A 22,767-nucleotide genomic window follows, 5' to 3' on the forward strand; every position below is an offset into this window, starting at 1 on the left:
CCTCCCAACTCCTGTACTCAATACTCTGACCAATAAAGGAAAGCATACCAAACACCTTCTTCACTATCCTATCGACCTGCGACTCCACTTTCAAGGAGCTACAAACCTGCACTCCAAGGTGTCTTTGTTCAGCAAGACTCCCTAGGACCTTACCCATTAAGTTTATAAGTCCTGCTAAGATTTGCTTTCCGAAAATGCAGCACCTCGCATTTATCTGAATTAAACTCCATGTGCACTTCTCAGCCCATTGGCCCATCTGGTCCAGAACCTGTTGTAATCTGAGGTAACCTTCTTCGCTGTCCACTACACCTCCAATTTTGGTGTCATCTGCAAACTTACTAAATGTACCTCTTATGCTTGCATCCAAATCATTTATGTAAGTGACAAAAAGTAGAGGACCCAGCACCGATTTTTGTGGCACTCCACTGGTCACAGGCCTCCAGTCTGAAAAACAACCCTCCATCACCACCTCTGTCTTCTACCTTTGAGCTAGTTCTGTGTCCAAATGGCTAGTTCTCCCTTTATTCCATGAGATCTAACCTTGCTAATCAGTCTCCCATGGGGAACCTTGTCAAACGTCTTGTTTGAATCATATGCAGAGGTTTAATATGTAAGTTGCTGGCACATGCTGTAGGTGTGACATTGAAACATCACACTGCTGTACAGCAACCTATTTATTCCCATGACTGTTTGGTGTTGGCAACAAGCTGCTTGGTTTTCTGTCCACACTAAGTAACAAGTCAGGCCACCAGATAAACTGTGACCCTGTAAGTTCTCATTGAACTAAATGGCAGGGTAAGCTAGACATCCATGTTGGGTAAAGTGCATGAGTCCACGAAAGTGAGCTAAGAGTTATAAAATACACTTGATGCAAAAGACGTTAATGTTAACCCATCTTGGATTCAACCCAACAAACTTTACCAATTACCAGGCTGAATGAAGCTGAGTTTTCAAGATTCGGCATCATGACGGCAAAGATTAGATGGACGATTTACATCATTTAAAGCTAGAGGAAGAAATCTACATTGGTCCTCATGGAGGCTTATGGTGGAAAGCAGTAAACTTGAGTTGTTAGCTTTCAAAAAATGATACAGAAGCTGTAGAAGCTGAATGCAAAAAAGAAACAGTCGAAGTATATTCATATCAGGGCAAGGAGCTAATAAGTTCAGAATTGTGAGATCTTCATGAAAAGTTTTAGGCTAACTTAGCCAGAAGCAAATGGAATTACCCCCAAGTTATTTCTATCTTGAGGAATAGCTGGAATCCTAAAGAGATTAGAGTCAATTTCATAGGATTATATCATAACTTTTAAGGTTGTTCCAAGGAAACATGAATGGACCTTGAAGTTTTCTTACCATAATGGAAGAAGTAAAAAGTAAAAATGAGTTGATAGCATAAGTTTTATAAGCTGTTAAGTTGCTTTTATTAGATTTTCTTCATATACAGTTTTTTTTTGTTATTCAAAAGAAATGTAAAATTTTGCAGTATACTTCATTTCTGGCTGCTCCAATTTCTTCTTTAAACATTAACCACCTCTATCAGGATTATCACATTGCATTTAGTTCTGTTCTTTCGACCTTGACAAAAAGGATAGACAAGAAAGCTCAGAAGAGCAGCAATTTTGACATTGATGATTAGTTATTAAGAAAAAGCAAATTTCAAGATTTTACGAATTTCAGTAGTTTAGCGTAAACATGAAGCAAAGCAGAGAAGATGCCTGATGTTCACTGAAGTAAAAACAATTTGCCCACCAATGAAGAAGCAGCCGGTGATCTTGATTAACTGATATCAATTATTGGAGGTGTGTTTAACGAGACATCCTCCATGTGACCTTAATGTCCCAACAGAAATTACAGCTGAAAGAATGGCAGACGCAGGTTATCAGGATAAAAGCTGCTATTGGATGTAATCTGAACACTAATTTGCCTTGAAATTGCGCTGTTTTATTTCTGAAACAAAGTTACGATTTAGGTTTCTGACTAAACCTATTTGCATAATCACATGCATAAAGATCTTTCTTGAAGCAGAACAATTACCTCGCGTAATGTAACATAATTGTTTACTAAGTTTACTTAAAGAATATTCATTAAAGTACCCCAGTTAAAATGGATTTGCCATAAAAAATAAGGATTTTTACGAAGTGTCTGTCTTCCGTGCATTAAGTAACATGTAGCCTGCTCACAGGAAACCTCTCGAGGGCCCCAAAGCCACCAAGCGAAGGGGGAAGAGACACCTCCAAGAGGAGGATACAGGCAGCTCCTCCGAGGGTGAGGACGGGCGCAAGAAGGGTCGCCTCCGGAGGAAGAGGCAGAGCGCCGTGGGGAGAAAGGAGGGCAACACCGCCCAAGAAGGAAAAGACGATCCCTCTGAGGGGATGGGTGAAGGCCTCCCCCGACCCGGTGAGAACCAAGGGGTACCCACCGGCCCACAGCTCCAGGGAACTGGGAGCAGCGTCCCAGTGACAGCCCTGATGTCAGATGGAGAACGGGGCGATGCGGACCCTGGGTCTGACACGATGACACCAGAGCGGGGAAATGACTCCAGCGTGGAGCCGGACAACTACCTCAGCCCTGGGAAGGTCCAGCAGTTTGCTGTCACCACGGGGATGCACGCAGCTACCCCACTGGAGCAAGACCAGAAGAAAATGGACACTGGTAACCCCGCAAACTGTTAAAATGGGGTTTAAAATTGCCAGCATAAATGTGCGTAGCATTAAAGCGGCTACGCGATGTGTTTCAACGCTGGCCTTCCTGGCCAACGTCAAAGCCGATGTCCTGTTTCTGCAGGAGTGCGGGATACCGCACCTCAGCAGTTACAGGAGATGGTCGAGCTTGTGGGCCCACGGGCCGTCAGTGTGGTCGGGGGGCAACGATAGCCGCGCCTCCGGCCTGGGTATCCTGTTGCGGGGAGGCAACTTCACCATCTCCGAGGTTAAGGAGGTGGTGGGCGGGCGCCTCCTCGTCGTGGACGTCAAATACAGAAACGCTCCCGTGAGACTAATCAACGTGTACGCCCCAGTGGGTAAGAGTGAACGGTTGGCCGTCCTGCAACAGCTTCCACTGCTGCTGGCTACGTCCAGGCCGGTCATTCTGGCCGGAGACTTCAACTGCATCATTGATGCTGATGGACGATCCGGCGGGGGGGACAGTAAACCGGACGCTACGTCCAGGGCCCTGATGGAAACGGTCAAAGACGCCAAGCTGCACGACGTCTTCAGCGCCCCTGCAGATGGAGCGCAGCGTAGATACACCTGGTCACGGGCAGACGGGTCTATCCGCTCAAGGATAGATTACCTGTTTGTGTCCCGAACGCTCTCGGTCAGATCCACCGACGTCAAGCCGGTGTTCTTCTCTGACCACTGCCTCCTGCTGGCCGACTGTCACCTACAGGACGAACAGCGGGCGGGCAAGGGAACGTGGAAACTGAACACTAAGCTGTTGACCCCGGGAAACATCGAAGAGCTCAAGAGGGATTACGCAGGTTGGAGAACCGTGAAGCCCCTCTTTGAGTCTCCAGCGGACTGGTGGGAAACGGTAAAAGGGAACATCAAGAGGTTCTTTATCCTCAAAGGTGTCCAGGAGGCGAGAGAGAGGCGGGGAAAACTGTCCCAGCTCCAGGAAAGTATGCAGAACCTGCTCCTGCTGCAGACGATGGGGGTGGATGTCACGGAGGACCTCAAGGAGGTGAAGGGCCAGCAAGCCTCGCTCTTTGCCTCGGAGGCCTCCAGGATAATCTTCCGGTCCAGGGTCCGCTCGGTGGAGCAGGACGAGACGTGCTCACATTTCTTCTTCCAGAAGGTGCACAAAGAGAGCTCCGTGCTCAGCAGCCTGAAGAAAGAAGATGGCTCGGTAACGTCATCTCAGGCTGACGTCATGAGGATCAGCAAATCCTTCTACGCCAGCCTGTATGACTCGAAGCCGACCGACAGCGCGGCCTCCCAGTCGTTCCTGTCCTCTATCACGGAGGTCCTAGATGACGGAACACGAGAGAGGCTGGACCAGCCGCTATCTCTGGATGAACTGACCAAGGCCCTCGAGTCCTTCGAAAAGAATAAAACTCCCGGAAGCGACGGCTTACCGGTCGAGGTTTATTCCGCTCTTTGGGACTTGATCGGCCAGGACCTGCTGGAGGTGTATGTCAGTATGCTCCGGGCAGGTACCATGAGTGAATCCATGAGGAAAGGCATCATCACCCTCGTCTACAAGCGGAAGGGGGAGAGGGAGGAAATTAGAAATTGGAGACCGATCTCACTGTTAAATGCAGACTACAAAATCCTGTCAAAGGTCATCGCCAACCGGGTCAGGTCTGCTCTGGGATCGGTGATCCACCCGGACCAAACCTGTGCTGTACCGGGCAGGAAGATCTCTGAGAGTCTCGCACTCCTCAGGGATACGATCGCCTACGTGCAGGACAGGGGGGTGGACACCTGCCTCATCAGCCTTGACCAGGAGAAAGCCTTTGACAGGATATCGCATACATATATGAGGGATGTCCTCTCCAAAATGGGCTTTGGGGAGGGAATCGGAAATTGGATCAGACTGCTCTACACCAACATTGTCAGTGCAGTCTCAATCAATGGGTGGGAATCAGATAGCTTCCCTGTAAGATCTGGAGTCAGGCAGGGATGCCCCCTCTCACCCGCCTTGTTTGTGTGTTGCATAGAGCCATTTGCCGAATCCATCAGGAAGGATGCGAGCCTGAGAGGGGTGACTATTCCTGGCAGCGGGGGCCTGCAGGTTAAGGCCTCCCTGTACATGGATGACGTCGCTGTTTTCTGCTCGGATCCGCTGTCCGTGCACAGACTCGTGTGCATCTGCGACCAGTTCGAACGGGCCTCGGGGGCCAAGGTAAACCGAGGCAAGAGCGAGGCCATGCTCTTCGGGAACTGGGCCGACCAATCCTCTATCCCCTTCACCGTCAGGACTGACCACCTGAAGGTGCTGGGTATTTGGTTCGGGGGGGCTGGGGCGTGCGCCAAGACCTGGGAGGAGCGGATCAGGAAGATGAGACAGAAACTAGGCAGATGGGGGCAACGGTCGCTCTCCATCGCGGGAAAAAACCTGGTCATCAGGTGTGAGGTACTCTCAGTATTGCTATATGTGGCACAGGTCTGGCCTATCCCCAGGACCTGTGCCGCCGCAGTCACCCGGGCCATCTTCCAATTCATTTGGAGATCAAAGATGGACCGGGTCCGAAGAGACTCAATGTACAAAGACCGGTGCAATGGGGGAAAAAACACGCCCAATGCCACCCTCACCCTTATGGCCACCTTTGTGTGTGGCTGCATCAAGCTGTGCGTGGATCCCCGGTACGCAAACACCAAGTGTCACTACGTACTGAGGTTCTACCTGTCCCCGGTGTTGCGAAGGATGGGCCTGGCCTCGCTGCCGCGGAACGCTCCGAGTAGTTGGACCGTTCCGTATCACCTGTCCTTCGTGGAGATATTTATGAGGAAAAACACCTTTGACCACAAGTCCATCAGGAAGTGGTCAGCACGTAGCGTCCTTGAGACCCTTCGGGAAAAGGAGAGGGCGGATCCTGTCGAGCGGTTCCCTGAGCAGACTGTCAAAGCCATTTGGCAGAATGCCTCATCGCCAGAACTTTCCAACAAGCACCAAGACGTGGCTTGGCTGGTGGTGAGAAGGGCTCTGCCTGTGAGATCCTTTATGCACGCCCGGACTCTCTGCCGCACCGCACGCTGCCCTCGAAGTGGCTGCGGGGGGGACGAGACTGTCACACACCTCCTTCTGGAATGTGCCTATGCAGAGGAAGTCTGGAGAGGAATGCAGTGGTGCTTGTCGAGGTTCGTCCCGAGCAGCGCCGTGACGCGGGACTCCGTGCTCTACGGCCTGTTCCCCGGGACTCACACCGAGACGAACATTAACTGCGCCTGGAGGATCATCAACTCGGTGAAGGACGCTCTCTGGGCGGTCCGAAACCTGTTGATCTTCCAGCTGAAGGAGTTGACCCCGACCGAGTGTTGCAGACTGGCACATTCCAAGGTCCAAGACTACGTGTTGAGGGACGCGCTGAAGCTTGGGGCAGCTGCCGCCAAGGCGCGGTGGGGAAAGACCACCGTGTAAGATCGGCCTGCCGAAAGAAAAACAGGGGGCCCATACAGACGTTTTTTTTGGGCTCTGCTGATGCCTCAGCCAAATATATGTATATATACAAGATTGAAAAAATGCACAGGATTGTAAAGGACAAGAATAAAGTCGAATCTGTGTTTGTAAATATTGACATATGTATGGCATGATCCAAATGTACAGACCATCAAATCATTTATGAATAAAGTATATTTTTGAAATAAAAAAACATGTAGCCTGCTCACTGTTAAATGCAGACTACAAAATCCTGTCAAAGGTCATCGCCAACCGGGTCAGGTCTGCTCTGGGATCGGTGATCCGCCCGGACCAAACCTGTGCTGTACCGGGCAGGAAGATCTCTGAGAGTCTCGCACTCCTCAGGGATACGATCGCCTACGTGCAGGACAGGGGGGTGGACACCTGCCTCATCAGCCTTGACCAGGAGAAAGCCTTTGACAGGATATCGCATACATATATGAGGGATGTCCTCTCCAAAATGGGCTTTGGGGAGGGAATCGGAAATTGGATCAGACTGCTCTACACCAACATTGTCAGTGCAGTCTCAATCAATGGGTGGGAATCAGATAGCTTCCCTGTAAGATCTGGAGTCAGGCAGGGATGCCCCCTCTCACCCGCCTTGTTTGTGTGTTGCATAGAGCCATTTGCCGAATCCATCAGGAAGGATGCGAGCCTGAGAGGGGTGACTATTCCTGGCAGCGGGGGCCTGCAGGTTAAGGCCTCCCTGTACATGGATGACGTCGCTGTTTTCTGCTCGGATCCGCTGTCCGTGCACAGACTCGTGTGCATCTGCGACCAGTTCGAACGGGCCTCGGGGGCCAAGGTAAACCGAGGCAAGAGCGAGGCCATGCTCTTCGGGAACTGGGCCGACCAATCCTCTATCCCCTTCACCGTCAGGACTGACCACCTGAAGGTGCTGGGTATTTGGTTCGGGGGGGCTGGGGCGTGCGCCAAGACCTGGGAGGAGCGGATCAGGAAGATGAGACAGAAACTAGGCAGATGGGGGCAACGGTCGCTCTCCATCGCGGGAAAAAACCTGGTCATCAGGTGTGAGGTACTCTCAGTATTGCTATATGTGGCACAGGTCTGGCCTATCCCCAGGACCTGTGCCGCCGCAGTCACCCGGGCCATCTTCCAATTCATTTGGAGATCAAAGATGGACCGGGTCCGAAGAGACTCTATGTACAAAGACCGGTGCAATGGGGGAAAAAACACGCCCAATGCCACCCTCACCCTGATGGCCACCTTTGTGTGTGGCTGCATCAAGCTGTGCGTGGATCCCCGGTACGCAAACACCAAGTGTCACTACGTACTGAGGTTCTACCTGTCCCCGGTGTTGCGAAGGATGGGCCTGGCCTCGCTGCCGCGGAACGCTCCGAGTAGTTGGACCGTTCCGTATCACCTGTCCTTCGTGGAGAAATTTATGAGGAAAAACACCTTTGACCACAAGTCCATCAGGAAGTGGTCAGCACGTAGCGTCCTTGAGACCCTTCGGGAAAAGGAGAGGGCGGATCCTGTCGAGCGGTTCCCTGAGCAGACTGTCAAAGCCATTTGGCAGAATGCCTCATCGCCAGAACTTTCCAACAAGCACCAAGACGTGGCTTGGCTGGTGGTGAGAAGGGCTCTGCCTGTGAGATCCTTTATGCACGCCCGGACTCTCTGCCGCACCGCACGCTGCCCTCGAAGTGGCTGCGGGGGGGACGAGACTGTCACACACCTCCTTCTGGAATGTGCCTATGCAGAGGAAGTCTGGAGAGGAATGCAGTGGTGCTTGTCGAGGTTCGTCCCGAGCAGCGCCGTGACGCGGGACTCCGTGCTCTACGGCCTGTTCCCCGGGACTCACACCGAGACGAACATTAACTGCGCCTGGAGGATCATCAACTCGGTGAAGGACGCTCTCTGGGCGGTCCGAAACCTGTTGATCTTCCAGCTGAAGGAGTTGACCCCGACCGAGTGTTGCAGACTGGCACATTCCAAGGTCCAAGACTACGTGTTGAGGGACGCGCTGAAGCTTGGGGCAGCTGCCGCCAAGGCGCGGTGGGGAAAGACCACTGTGTAAGATCGGCCTGCCGAAAGAAGAACAGGGGGCCCATACAGACGTTTTTTTGGGCTCTGCTGATGTCTCAGCCAAATATATGTATATATACAAGATTGAAAAAATGCACAGGATTGTAAAGGACAAGAATAAAGTCGAATCTGTGTTTGTAAATATGGACATATGTATGGCATGATCCAATGTACAGACCATCAAATCATTTATGAATAAAGTATATTTTGAAATAAAAAAAAACATGTAGCCTGCTCAGTGTTAATCCCATACTGTGTTGGGTTTTGAACACTTTTTCATGACCCACTCAGATCATACTCTGTAATCATGGATGAATATATCATTCTTAAGACAAATGAAGCCTTCAATTCCTACCAACATGTTTGACATTATCCTCTGGACTATCTTTGGTGTTGCAATCAAACGAAGAATAGGTGGTCAATACAATAATATCCAAATGATGAAATGAAGGCTGTTGGAAGATTTGACTATTTATCTCATGATAACTGACAGAATCCACTGTTTGTATCCATTTTTCTAAAGATGGTACTATTTGTATTTTTTGCATTACTGAAACCATTGGGTGTACTTCACACTTGCAATTCAGTCAGGTCAACATAAACTCTGATAAGCTATTTTGTTTGGGAACAGGTATTATAACAGATCCCTACTGCATTTGTCTGTTTATTGATTAAACAACCCCTTGTTGAAACGTTCTATTTTACTTCTCACTTTCTTCTTGGGCATCGGACTTTCCTGGGTGGAAACAGACAAACGTGTTTTGCATTATGTGTGACATAGCACGCAGTTTCCAGTTCAGCCAACATTTTGAAAACATTTGGAAATTTAGTTATGAATTCATCATTTTGGTCCTTTTCACCAATTTTGTCCATTTTATAAATTTAGTTTAGATCTTACATGCACTCCTACTTAACAAAGTGCAACCAGATTCTGGATTCTGTATATGATTTCTAAAATTTCTCTCTTTGCATTTCAGATTTGCAGTTAGTTGTCCTTTGATCTTCAGTGTGTTTCCTCCTGGACCTTATAGACTAATTGATGAAAGTTGCAATGTTATCTGATATGGCTATTCTACTTACTCAGAGAGCACTGAAACTGCTGCTCTCATGTCTGAGTTAAAACTGTTAGTTATTCCATTGACCTCTATATTAGCATTCAACTATTTGCTTTTTAGTTTGTTAGTTTCTCCAAGGAATGTATAAACTTTTCTGGTTTCATAATTTCTTGGAAAATTCTATTCTTTAAAGACTTTCACTCTTATTTGAGGATGAAAAGTTCTCAGTACATCATACAGAATATAAGTGTCTGACTTTAAAACAGGCTTGGTAGTCTGTGGTTCTGGTGAGGCAATTTCTTATTCACCCATGGGAGGTGGGCTTCACTGGCTGGGTCTCTGGTTATTGCCTATCCCTAACTGCTGTTGAGGAGGTGATTGTGAGTCACTTTCTTGGAATGCTGTAGTCCAGTATCTCAGTGCTTGGGCCTCAGTATATAAATGACCTGGATGATGGAACCAAATGTAACTTTTCCAAATTTGCAATGGTACAAAACTGAATGGGGTTGTGAATTATGAGGAGAAAGTAACTTTGAGTTTGATTTTTAAGTTTGATTTTATTGTAATCACATGTACCTAAGTATAGCAAAAAGCACAGGCAGATCATAGCAAACAAGGAGGTACAGATCATAGGGTGGTTAGACAGGGCGAGGAATCCAAGCTTATGGCTGCACAGTAGGTGCACAAAGCAAGATCAACATTATTTGAAGTTAGAGAGGTCCATTCAGCAGTCTAATGGTGGCAGGGAAGAAGCTGTCCTTGAAGCTATTTAGTGCACGTGTTCAAACTTCTGTTGTGACTGCCTACGGAAGAGGTTGTAGGAGAGCATTACCAAGTTGGGTTGAGTCTTCAATGTTGGCAGTCTTTCAGAAGCAACAAGAAGTGTAATTGGAGTTGGACACAACTTTCTGTAGCTTCCTACTGTCCTGGACAGAGCAGTTGCCACACCAGGCCGTTATGCACCTGGATAGAATGCTATGGTGCATCTAGAGATGTTGGCGAGGGTCCTTATGGACTTGCCAAATTTCCTGAGCCACCTGAAGAAGAACAGGTATTGTTGTGCCTTCTTGACCAACACATCTACGTTGGAGGTCCAGGACACGTTGTCAGTTATCGTCACTCCTAGGAACTTAATGCTCTCGACTCACTTCACCTCAGCTCCGTTGATGTAGGTGGGGCATGTTCTCTCCCTTCTTTTGCCAACACTGAGAGAGAACTTGTTACCATTGTACCACACTACCAAGCATTCTACCTCCTTCCCGAATTCTGATTCATCATTGTTTGATATCTGTCCTACCACAGTGCTGTCATCAGTATACTTGTAGATGGCATTCATTTGGAATTTTGTTACACGGTCGTAGTTGTAGAAGGAGTATAGTAGCGGTCTTTGGACGAATCCTTGCAGGACGCCAGTGTTGAGGGTTATCGTGGAGGAGGAGCAGTTGTCTATCTTCACTGATTGCAGTCTGTGGGTCAAGAAGCTGAGGATCCAGCTGCGGAGGCCAGAGCAGAAACCAAGGTCTTAGAGTTTTCAGATTAGTCTGGCAGGGACTATGGTGTTGAAGGAGGAACTGTAGTTGATGAGTAGGAGCCTAGCACGGATGCCCTTGTTATCTAGTTGTTCCAGGGATGAGTGTAGAGTCAGGGAGATGGCACCTGCTGTGCACCTGTTACGCGGTCGGCAAATTATCAGGGATTGAGACAGGCTGGGAGGCTAGAGTTGATGTGGGCCATGACCAGCCTCTCAAAGCACTTCATGATTATTGAGGTCAGAGCCACCGGGCAGTAGTCATTAAGGCATGTGTGTGTGCTTTCTTAGCTACGGGGATGGTGGTGGCCTTCTTGAAGCAGGTGGGGACTTTGCCTTGTCGGAGGGAGAGGTTGAAGATGTCGGTGAATACCTCTGTCAACTGGTCCACCCAGGATCTAAGTGCACAGGCCGGGACTCTGTGTGGGCCTCTCGCTTTCCTTGGGTTGACTCCCAGGAAGACCGATCTGACGTCTGCAGTGGTGACAGAAGGAGCAGGTACATCCAGGCCTGTCAGGGCATGTGACATTACGCCACTGGCATTCTGCTAGAACCGAGCATAGAAAGTATTGGGCGCCACAGGGAGGGATGTGTCTTTGTCCACTATCTTGTTCTGCTTCATTTTGTATCCTGTTATGTTGTGTAGGCCTTGCCACAGGCAGTGGGTGTCCTTAAGGTTGGTCTGGGTCTCTAACTTGGTCTGGTACTGTCACTTGGCATGTCTGATGGCTTTGCAGAGTTCATCTCTGGATTTTCTGAATAGGTTTGGATCATCTGACTTGAATGCTGCCCACTAGGTCTTCAGTAGGCAATGGATTTTCCAGTTCATCCAAGGTTTCTGGTTGGTGAGCACTCAAATTAACTTCTTTGGCGTGCAGTCCTCCATAAACTTGCGAGTGATGTCTGTGACAGTGGTGGCGTATTCGTTCAGGTTGTCCACTGAGTAAGGAGGCTTCAAGGTGATTTAGACAAGTTGAATGAGTGAGCAAACACAAAACAAAAGCAGTATAGCATGGAAGTTATTCAGTTTGGTATGAAAAACAGAAAGGCAGAATATCGTTTAAATAGTGATACGTTTGGAAATGTTGTCCTTGTACACTAGTCAATGAAAGTAGACAGCAGGCAGTTAGGAAAGCCTTTTCGTTAGGAGAATTTCGAGATCAGAATTAAGGGACATCTTACTGCAGTTGTTCAGGGCCTCAGTGAGACCATACTTAGAGTGTTGCATGCAGTTTTAGCCTCCCTACCTAAGAAAGGATATACTTGACATAGAGCGAGTGCAGCAGAGGTTCACTAGGCTGACACCAGGGGTGGCAGAACTATCCTGTGAAGACAGATTGGTTCAACTGGACCTGTATTCACTAGAGTTTCAAAGGGTGAGGGAAGATCTAATGGAAATGTGTAAAAAACCAACAGGACTGGAAAGACTAGATGCAAGAAGGATGTTTTCCCTGTTTGGGAAATCTAAAACCAGGATATGCAGTAGGGCATTTCGGACTGAGAACACATTTCTTCACTCAAAGGATAGTGAATCTGTGAAATTCTGTACCAGAGAAGACAATGGAGGCCAGGTCACTACATTTATTCAAGAAAGAGGTATTTTAGGTATTAAAGCCATCAAGTGTTTTGTGGAGAAAGTTGAAATATGAGGATGAGATAATGGATCACACGTGATTATTTGAATGATAGAGCAGGCTTAAAGGGCTAAATAACCTGCTCTTAGTTGCTGTGTTTGCATGTTTCTGTTTGATGTTGGCAACCCCAAAATGCTATTGGGAGGCACCCAGCAACACTGAAGTAATGGCAATGTATTTCGTGGTCAGGATGGTGAATGGCTTGGACAGGAAACTGGCAGATGATGATGTTCCTATGTATCTACCATGCAAGTCCTTCTAGATGGTAGCAGTCGTGAGTATGCAAAGTGCTGTATAAGGAGGTTTGGTGTATTTCTGCCATGCATCTTGTAAATGTTACACACTGCAATCACTATGCAGCAGTGATGGAGAGAGTGGATGCTTGTGAATGCGATGCCAATCAAGTGGTTTGCTTTGTCCTGGATGGTATTAATATTCTTGAGTTAGTTGGCGCTGTATCTATCCTGGCAAGTGAGGAGTATTCCATCACATTCCTGACTTGTGGCTTGTCGATGGTGAACAGGTTTTGGGGAGTCAAGAGATGAATTACTCATTACAGGATTCCTAGCCTCTGACCTGTGCTTGTAGCTATATTATTTATGTGGCTCAATCTGTTCAGTTTCTGATCAATGTAATGAAATAAATGCTGAGAAGCTGATGTCCCATCACCAAGTCATCCTTTATTTATTTGTGCACAGTACTGTGGCCAGCCAGCTCAGAGTCAGTCTCTGAACTGAAGAGATTCAAATGTCCTGGTTATATACATATTCTAATCTCCTGGTTATTTTTTTTCTCTGGGGAGATTCTTATCTTTATATGGTTTGATTATATTCCCTACAGTATGGAAACAAGACTCTTGGCCCAACAAGTCCACACCAAACCTCCGAAGAGCAACCCACCAGACCCTTCCCTACCCTATATTTACCCCTGACTAATGCACCTAACACTATGGCAATTTAGCATGGCCAGTTCACCTGACCTTCTTTTGGATTGTGGGAGGAATCTGGAGCATTCGGAGGAAACCCAGTTCATATTTTTTCCCAACCCATGTTGTGTGTGTGTGTGTGTGTGTGTGTGTTGGTGTGAAACACAATGAAAGACGACAGATGTACAAATCTTTATTCAATTTCCACCACCAGGAAGAAAGGAAACACCAGGGTGGCCAGTGACAAGCAGTGTCCCTCTCATCAGAGGGCAATGCTGCGTGATCAAAAATGTGAAAGGGAGGGCAGGGTTAAATCAAAATAGAGTTGGAGGGGGAGTCTCCTGGTTTTTTTTTATTATATATAACGCCCCCAAACTACAACCTAACTGAGGTGGTGCTAATATTTTCCCCAGCACCCATGTTGTGTGTGTGTAGGTGTGAGACACAGTGAAAGACACAAGGTGTACAACTCTTTATTAGATTTCCGCCACCAGGAAGAAAGGAAACACCCAAGTGGCCAGTGACAAGCAGTGCCCTCCTTAGAGGGCAATGCTGTGTGATCGAACAGTGAAGGGGAGGGCAGGGATTAAATCAAAATAGAGTTGGAGGGGGAAATAATACACTCCACTCCCTGTGGCGCCCACCTCTCCCTGAACAACTCCAGGGTGTTGGTGGACACCGCGTGCTCCTTCTCCAGAGACACCCGGGGCTCTGACATAACTGCGGAAGAGGGGCAGGCAATCTGCAAGTCTCTTGGTTATTTTTTTTTCTTCTTTTTCCAGCTCCCTCAGAGGCAGCTCTCAGAGTGAGCAGAACATCTGATACTCCTGTTTGTTTTTACCCCCACACTACCACCTTACTGCAGTAGTGCTTATTTTCCCCAGCACCCATGTTGTGTGTGTGCGCAGGTATGAGACACAGTGAAAGACACAAGGTGTACAAATCTTTATTCAATTTCCACCACCAGGAAGAAATGAAACACCCAAGTGGCCAGTGACAAGCAGTGCCCTTCTTAGAGGGCAATGCTGTGTGATCAAACAGTGAAGTGGAGGACAGGCATTAAATCAAAATAGAGTTAGAGGGGGAAATAATACACTCCACTCCCTGTGGCGCCCACCTCTCCCTGAACAACTCAAAGGTGTTGGTGGACACTGTGTGCTCCTTCTCCAGAGACACCCGGGCGTTGACATAACTGCAGAAGAGGGGCAGGCAATCGGCAACTCTCCTGGTTATATTGGTCAGCCAGAAACTTCCTGACTGGCCCAGGTTAACAAATCAATGAGGGTCAACCTTGTCCCAATCATGGCAGGTAACAACCCCTACCCCTGGATTTTGCCAGTGGGGGATTCAGTGATGGTAATGCCATTGAATGCAACGGTTAGATTCTTTCTGGTTAGCAATGGTATTTGCCAGGCACCTGTGTGGTGCAAATGCTACTTGCCACTTACCAGCTCAAGCCTGGATAATGGCCAGGTCTTACTGCATTTCAACATTGACTACTGCAGCATCTGATGAGCCATGAATTGTGCTAAATGGTTCTGTTCTTTTTTTGTCTTTTCCTTCATGTTATTTTCTTTGTCTTCTTTTTTCGTGAAACCAACGAGAATCTCCAGCCTCGGCGCAGACTCCCAATCTCAGTGAGAACTCTCGGCCTCAGAGCAGACTTCTGGCATTTTGCAGACTGCCAGCGTCAGTGCGAGCACCACGCCTCAGTGCGAGCACCTAGTCTCAGTGCAGACACCTAGTATCAGTGCGGACACCTTGCCATACGTGGAATCCCAGCCTCAGCACGGACACCTGGACTCAGTGAAGATACTTGGCCTTAGTGTGGATACCTGGCCTTAGTGCGGATACCTGGCCTTAGTGTGGATACCTGGCCTTAGTGTGGATACCTGGCCTCAGTGCGGATACCTGGCCTTAGTGTGGATACCTGGCCTTAGTGTGGATACCTGGCCTTAGTGTGGATACCTGGCCTCAGTGCAGATACCTGGCCTTAATATGGATACCTGGCCTTAGCATGGACACGTGGCCTCAGTGCAGACACACGACCTCAATGCAGACATCTGGCCTCAGCGCGGACACGTGGCCTCAGTGCAGGCACCTGGCCACAGTGCAGACATCCGGCCTCAGTGCAGACACGTGGCCTCAGCACGGAAACCTGACCTCCGTGCAGAGACCTGACCTCAGTGTGGACACCTGGCTGCAGTGTGGATACCTGGCCTCAGTGCAGACACATAGCCTCAGTGCAGACACACAGCCTCAGTGCAGACACGAGGCCTCAGTGCGGAAACCTGGCCTCCATGCAGAAACCTGGCCTCCGTGCAGAGACCTGGCCTCGGTACGGAATTCCTGGCCTCTGCGGACACCTGGCCTCAGTGTGGACACCTGGTCTCAGCGCAGATACCTGCCCTCAGTGCAGACACCTGGCCTCAGTGAGGAATCCTGGCCTCAATGCGAACACCTGGCCTCAGTGCAGATACCTGGCCTTAGTGTGGATACCTGGCCTCAGCGGAGACACATGGCCTCAGTGCGGACACATGGTCTCAGTGCGGACACCTGGCCTCAGTGTGGATACCTGACCTTAGCGTGAATACCTGGCCTCAGGGCTGACACCTGGCCTTAGTGTGAATACCTGGCTCAGCACGGACACGTGGCCTCCGCACGGACACGTGGCCTCAGCACGGACACCTAACAGCATGGACAACTGGCCTTAAGTGTCTGTGTAAGGCCAGGTATCCATACTGAGGCTGGGGTCCGCATAAGGCCAGGTATCCCAGTAAGGCCAAATGTCCATGTGGAGGCCACGTGTCCGCATAAGGCCAGGTGTCCATACTGAGGCCAGGTGCCCACACTGAGGCCAGGTGTCCGCACTGAGGCCAGGTGTCCGCACTGAGGCCAGGTGTCCACTCAAGGCCAGGTGTCCATGCTGAGACCAGGTGTCAGCTTAAGGCCAGGTGTCCATGCTGAGACCAGGTGTCAGCTTAAGGCCAGGTGTCCATGCATATGCCTGGTGTCCATTTAAGACCAAGTGCCCATGCTGAGGTCAGCCGGCCTCACTTTGGACACCTGGCCTCAGCATGGACACCTGGCCTCGGTATGGACACCTGGCCTCGGTATGGACACCTGGCCTTACGTGGACACCTGGCCTCAGCATGGACTCCTGGCCTTAAGAGCCTCACATGATGTCATTGTGACTCCCGGCCCCAGCACAGACTCCTGGCCTTATAAGCCTCAAGTTGAAGCCAGTGTGGACTCCTGGGCTTAGCTCAGACTCTTGGCCGTGAGGTGATTCCAGAGTAGACTCCCAACATTCCTGGCCTCGAGAGCCCTGACATTAAACCCAGCACGTACTGAAGGGACTGTTATTCTAAATGAATTATTTCTTTATTTCTCAAATATATTTCTATGATTTTTGCTTTTATACCTAAGATGATGTGAAGGTCTGAAATGCTGGACATTTTATTTCTTTATTTTTCTAATTTTTCCCTAAGAATTTGTACTTACAAATCTGTACTTAGGTACATTTGTATCGAAGATGGCGCCATATGTGATGATTGGTAAACTTTTGTCTGTACTCATGTGAAAATAAAGCTAATTTTAATTGTAATTCCAGTTCTAACATTGAGCAATCATCCTACTTTTAACCTATGATGATGGGAAGGTCACTGATTAAGCAGCTGAAGATGGTTGGGCATAGGACAGTATATTAAAGAACTCCTGCAGAGATATCCTGAAGCTAGATGACCTACTTTCAAGAAAGCATGACCATCTTGCCCTGTAAAACATGTGGGGGGTTTGCATTACAGATTAAGGACAATATCACAGCTGTTTAAGAGAAGTCATCTTTGAAGGATCATCCAGCTACCATCTCTCCAGTCCCACTAATGTGTAATACAACTAGTGTTACGTCCAAGAGTACCATTTGAGTAGTCACTGCATTAGAATTTGGCTTTTCATAAATTCACTAAAATAAGTTGAAGCCACTGAATACTACTTTTACTGCTGGAATGGCAACGTCTGTTCTTTTGTGCATTTAAGTGTTATGTAATGTTATTTATGCTTTGCAAAAGCACAAAAGAATTGAGGAAAATATATCGTTCATCTTCCAATCATGGTTTCTTAAAAGTCTATATCAACAATTAGCATTTTAACCATCATGCTTTATTTTTACAGAATTGTAAAAAGAAGGAGACATTTCCAGGAAAGTAATCTGATCTGAAGGTAAGAACACCATTTACTTTTCAACTGGATATAATGCAGAAAATAAACTGTTTACATATTCTAAACAGTAACTGTGAACATATCAAATAAAGCTCTGTAATGTCCATTCATTGCCAACTGAAGAACACTATTCCGATTGGAGAAATGGTATAGTTTGTCAAGATTTAAACATATTTTATCTTGACCTTGCCACTTTTCTGAGAAGCACTACAAGTTGCAAGCTTGTCCTTAATTAAGAAATTGAGAGCTACATTAAATTTTCTTTCGGATCTATCCCAAAGTTTGACAGTTATTGAGTATTTTCTGCGCTTCATGCTTATATGGTATGGTTTTCTACTTAGCCTTTAATAATGACCCTCTTTAAAACCCTGTAGGAATAATATGAAGTGAAACTGGCAAAATGTGAGGTACTTTTAAGAACACAGGTATTAAAATAGGTATAAATTCACTGACTTTCAGAAAACAGAGCTTTCGATTACTTACTTGCCTAAATAGGTTGAAGCTGCTAGAAGCAGAGATTAGAAAGTACGATGAGGCCGTTCAAGCTGCTGTATGCACAGTTTGGAAAATATGATGAGTCAAATGATCTCGGTGATGTGCCACACTGACCAATGTTTTTCTGTGCGATGGAGAAACATTTGAGCAGTTGTAAAATTCAGGATTTTGCCGATTCCTACAAATGCCATTTGCAGAAATAATGTAGAAAAAACTCATGAATTTTATAGAAATCTAACACAACTAGAACAGGGTAGATGCAGAAAGGATGTTCCCAATGGCAGGGAGTCCAGAACCAGAGGTCACAGTCTAAGGATACAGAGTAATCCATTTAGGACTGAGATGCAGAGAAATGTCTTTACCCAGAGAGTGGTGAGTCTGTGGAATTTGCTATCACAGAAAGCAATCAAGGCAAAAACATCATATGATTTCATGAAGGAGTTGGATATAGCACTTGCTGCTAAAATGATCAAAAGATATAGGAGAAAGGGTGGAGCAGGCTACTGAGCTGGATGATCAGTCATGATCATAATGAATTGGGAAGCTGGCTCAAAGTACCAAATGACCTACTCTTGCTCCTAGTTTCTATGTTATGTCCCCCTTATAACTGGCTTACTAATAATATCTACCAATATTTAATACAAACTGCATGGCAAAGTCTTCTGTCTCTATAAATTCCCAATGCTTCATACTTTGTTTTTATTTCTGTCTGAAGCCTTATTAGCAAAATATTGTGGACAGTTGCGCCCAGCTCAATGAATGCAAGTATCATCTGTACGTTCCAAAAGTGATTTCTCTAAATCCAGGTCCTTAACATTGAACAAGATAGTATAACATAGTGAGAGAAAGAGGCAATTACGTTTGGTAAGATACAGCCCAGAATAGTTTCTGAACAATTTCTTAGTCCTGCAAAAACCTGCAAGAATTGTAACTATCATTTGTGAATAATTCACCCTGAGGGATATGGTCCATGTTGTGGGCAGGTCCCACTTCTGGAGTGATTTTTTTCCCCAAACATAAGCTAGCACAATAGACTGCGGAATACAATTTCTCTTAAAATTCTGCAATCTTTTGTGCCAGTTACAGATTTATAAGGTGAATTGTGACAGAAAAAAACCATGCACAATCAAGCAGAAATTCCAGGTCAGTGTGTTTGATAATTGGAGCACACTGTCGTTAGCATACACATGAAGGTAGTTCCACACCTGACTGCAACACACAAATTATTTCCTCATCAGAATTCAACCTCTTTTTCTCAGAAAAATGCATTTATTTGATGCAATCCAGTCAGATTCCTTGCACAGATTGCTTCATGATTTCTCCTAATGCATCAGCGGAGCATAAATATTCATTTAAGAGCAAAACGTTAGCACATCTTCGTAAGCGAGAAATGAAATGTGTTACCTTAAGTCTGTTGGTATTGGAGCCTGATCCAAATGTAATTTACAGCAGTGGTCTTGTACACTTTTCAGGGATAGAAATATGCAGTGTTTATTTAAGTTAATTGGATTCAACGCTTGATTGCAGATTTTCATTTCACAGGTACTCAAGGACAGCTCCTTGGGTTAATAGGTGTCCCACAGGTTTTCAGGGTAACCTTTCCACCCTTAAGTAGTAAGAGTGTGAGCTGTGATTTAATTATTCATGGGGAGCTGTTCCCTTTATCTTGTTCCACGTGAGCTTCCTCTCTTTCTTTGATACTTTTCCCCCTCCTTCTGCAATTGTTTGACTGTTTTCCTGGTAGAATTCAGTTTTTCAAGCCTGTTCCACTTTTCAGTGTTATCAGGACTGATCTTAGCCATGAATTTATGTACTTGCCTTTGTCTCACATTCCTTAACAAAACTCTGTCTCTTTCTCCTAGTTGTGACCAACCTCCCCCAAGAATTCCATCCACCAACAACCCATTTCATGCACACATTGTATAAGATGTTTCATTGTTTTTGAAAACCCTGAGAGCTGGCAATTAGCCTACATATGTTCCTCAGATTTCTCAATGGCTGATGCACTGCACACAACTGCTTCCACAGCCCCAAAATAACTGCGCAAGGTGCATTTAACAACTATGAAAATGATACACAAAACAGGCCAGATATTTCCAGAGCACAGCAAATAACTTGCACTTGAACTTTTAGGTTTTGAAGTATTGCGAGGCAAGTTGTTGTAAGTGCAACGTGATTATTATGCAGTGAGAAAAGGAATTCTTCTGGAAAAATGGCAACTTATACTTACACACAAACCATAATGCAGTAAACATCCTAACCTGCTTTGCAGGAACAATATAAATGAAATATGATAATAAACCACATAAGAAATTAAATCATATGACCAATAGCTTAGTCAGAGAGGGAGATTTTAAGGGCCTTAGTAGCAAGGGGATCCATATAATGTCTTACTGGTTTGCAAATTTAAAGGATAAGGTGCTAAAGGACAAAAGTAACAATACAGGAAATAACAAACAAAGGGTAATAGGATACCAAGCAGATAACTGAAGAATGCACCATCATTTAAAACCAGAGTTGGGAAAATGTTAAAAATGCACAATTAAACGCTCTTTAACTGCATGTGCAAAGTACATATGGATGAATATGGATGAACTAATAGGACCATCCATAATAAATGAGTATAACAAAAGTCATTGCAACATAGTTGCAAGGTGAGCAAATCCTGGACCTGAATATTCAGGATTTGAAGATGCCATTGTTGGACTGGGGTGTACAAATTTAAAAATCACACAAGACCAGGTTATAATCCAACATGTTTAATTGGAAGCATTAGCTTTCAGCGCGCTGCTCCTTCATCAGGTGGTTGTGGAGTACACAACTGTAAGACACAGAATTTATAGTAAAAGTTTACAGTGTGATGTAACTGAAATTATACATTGAAAAATACCTTGATTGTTTGTTGAGTCTCTCATCTGTTAGAATGGCCATGATAGTTTCACTTCTTTCATATGCAAATCACAAAACCTTTTTAAAAAGTTACATTCTCAGGTTAACTTTAACAATTGGTGTCAGCCCAGATTATAATGTTATTGTATTAGCCCCTGGTGTGCTGCTGTCTGTGCCATAATGTTTAGACTGATTCTAATCTAAAAATATAAATTAACAGAATCTTACTTGGATTCATGCAGTTTTTGAGCAAAGTACAATGTAACTCTGCAAGTACAAATTCACCCCACAAAAGTATATACGTATGTGTGCATGTGGACTTGTGTGTGTGTGTGTGTGTGTGTGTATGTGTAGTGGGGGAGAGGTTTGTGAGCATCTGTGAGAGAGAGAGTGTATATGTGTGTGTATGTTGAATCAATAAAGAATACCTAAAAAACAAAATGGATAGGTATTGGGGAAATTTAGCAAGAAATTTAAAGTCAGGCAGTAAAAGCTTCGACAATTCCATAATTAGGAAAAGATTTGCTCAAAATAAATTTGGTACCTTGGAGAATAAGATTGGATATTTAATATTAGGAAACCAGGAAATGGTAGAGATGTGTATGGATGTTTTGTATCTGTCTTCACAGTAGAAGATTAAAAAAAAATGGAAATACAAGGCATGAATGGAGGAAAGAACTTAAAACAATCATAATCATTAGAGAATTAAAAAAAAAGAACTGGATGGAAAGCAAAAATGAAATTGCTGGAATAGCTCAGCAGGTTGTTATGGCCAGATCTGACACCTCAAAACATTTTGAAGTAGGTAGCCCATACCGTAACTTTGCTATTTGTTTTTGAGAAGGGCATAGTGGATATTCCCAGAAAGAATGATCTGGTCCAATAGTCAAGTTATAAACAAACAAAATTCATTCACAAAATTACAGCATGAAGCACAAAGAACAGAAAATAGAATACCCGATAACTTATCCTATACAAACCCAACAAACTATCTCCGACTTAATGATGCTGTTTCAAAGATACTTGCAACAATCCCCATAAATAGTCTCCTGAGCACAAAGATTAAAAATGACACAAACACCTTACAGGTTTCATGTCAGAGAGTTCAGAAACCTTTTTCACACATTCTCTGCTGCAATTAACTCTAATTTAAACAAAGGCTAGCTACACAGCTAGCTGGCCACTGCCCTTTGATTATACCAGTTTTTTTCAAGACACGAAAGGCTTTGGCCAGAGGCATTATCTGTTAGGGGTAAACAAAAAAAAGGCCCCAATAACCCTTTCAAACTGAGCCTTAGGTCATTTAGAAGCTCTCTGAAAAAAGCCAAGGACAATCTAACCTTGTCAAAGGAACAGGTTTGTCACAAGGTCTGGCAGCATCTGAGGAGAGAAATCAAAGTTAATGTTTCAGGTCCAGGAACCCATCCTCAGAATTGGTAATCAGAGGTGATAATCATTAGAGAAATGATATTGGTAAAACTAATGAGACTAATGGCTAACAAATACTCTTTAGGTGATCTTAAATAAGTGTCTATGGAGATAATGAACAAATTGGTTGTAACCTTCCAAAATTTCTTAAACTCTGGAAAAGTCTCAACATATTGGAAGACAATTAACATAAAATCTCCATTTTAGAAAGGAGAGAGACTAAAAGCCTGAAATTATAGGCAGTAAGCTCTATATCTGTCATTAGAAAAATGCTAAAAATCCATTTTAAGGAAGTTAAGCAGTAGATTTAGAAAATTATAGTGCAATCAGGCAGAGCCAACATTATTAAGGGAAATTACATTTGACAAATTTATTATAGTTCTTGGAAGAAATAACAAGCACGGTAGTTAAAGGACATTCA

At 45.6% G+C, this 22,767-nt stretch overlaps 1 protein-coding gene across 6 annotated transcripts in view; it reads left to right on the forward strand.

Annotated features, from left to right (window-relative positions):
- The window catches only part of tnrc6c1 (trinucleotide repeat containing adaptor 6C1), a 716,497-nt gene that overhangs the window by 73,820 nt on the left and 619,910 nt on the right, over window positions 1–22,767 (forward strand). For all 6 annotated transcript variants that reach the window (XM_072558458.1, XM_072558456.1, XM_072558461.1 and 3 more), the window contains exon 3: window positions 17,487–17,534. The gene's annotated coding sequence lies outside the window, so the exon portion shown is untranslated. The remainder of the gene's footprint in view (window positions 1–17,486; window positions 17,535–22,767) is intronic.

Source organism: Chiloscyllium punctatum, chromosome 39, assembly GCF_047496795.1.
Source record: "Chiloscyllium punctatum isolate Juve2018m chromosome 39, sChiPun1.3, whole genome shotgun sequence".
Lineage (NCBI taxonomy): Eukaryota > Metazoa > Chordata > Chondrichthyes > Orectolobiformes > Hemiscylliidae > Chiloscyllium > Chiloscyllium punctatum.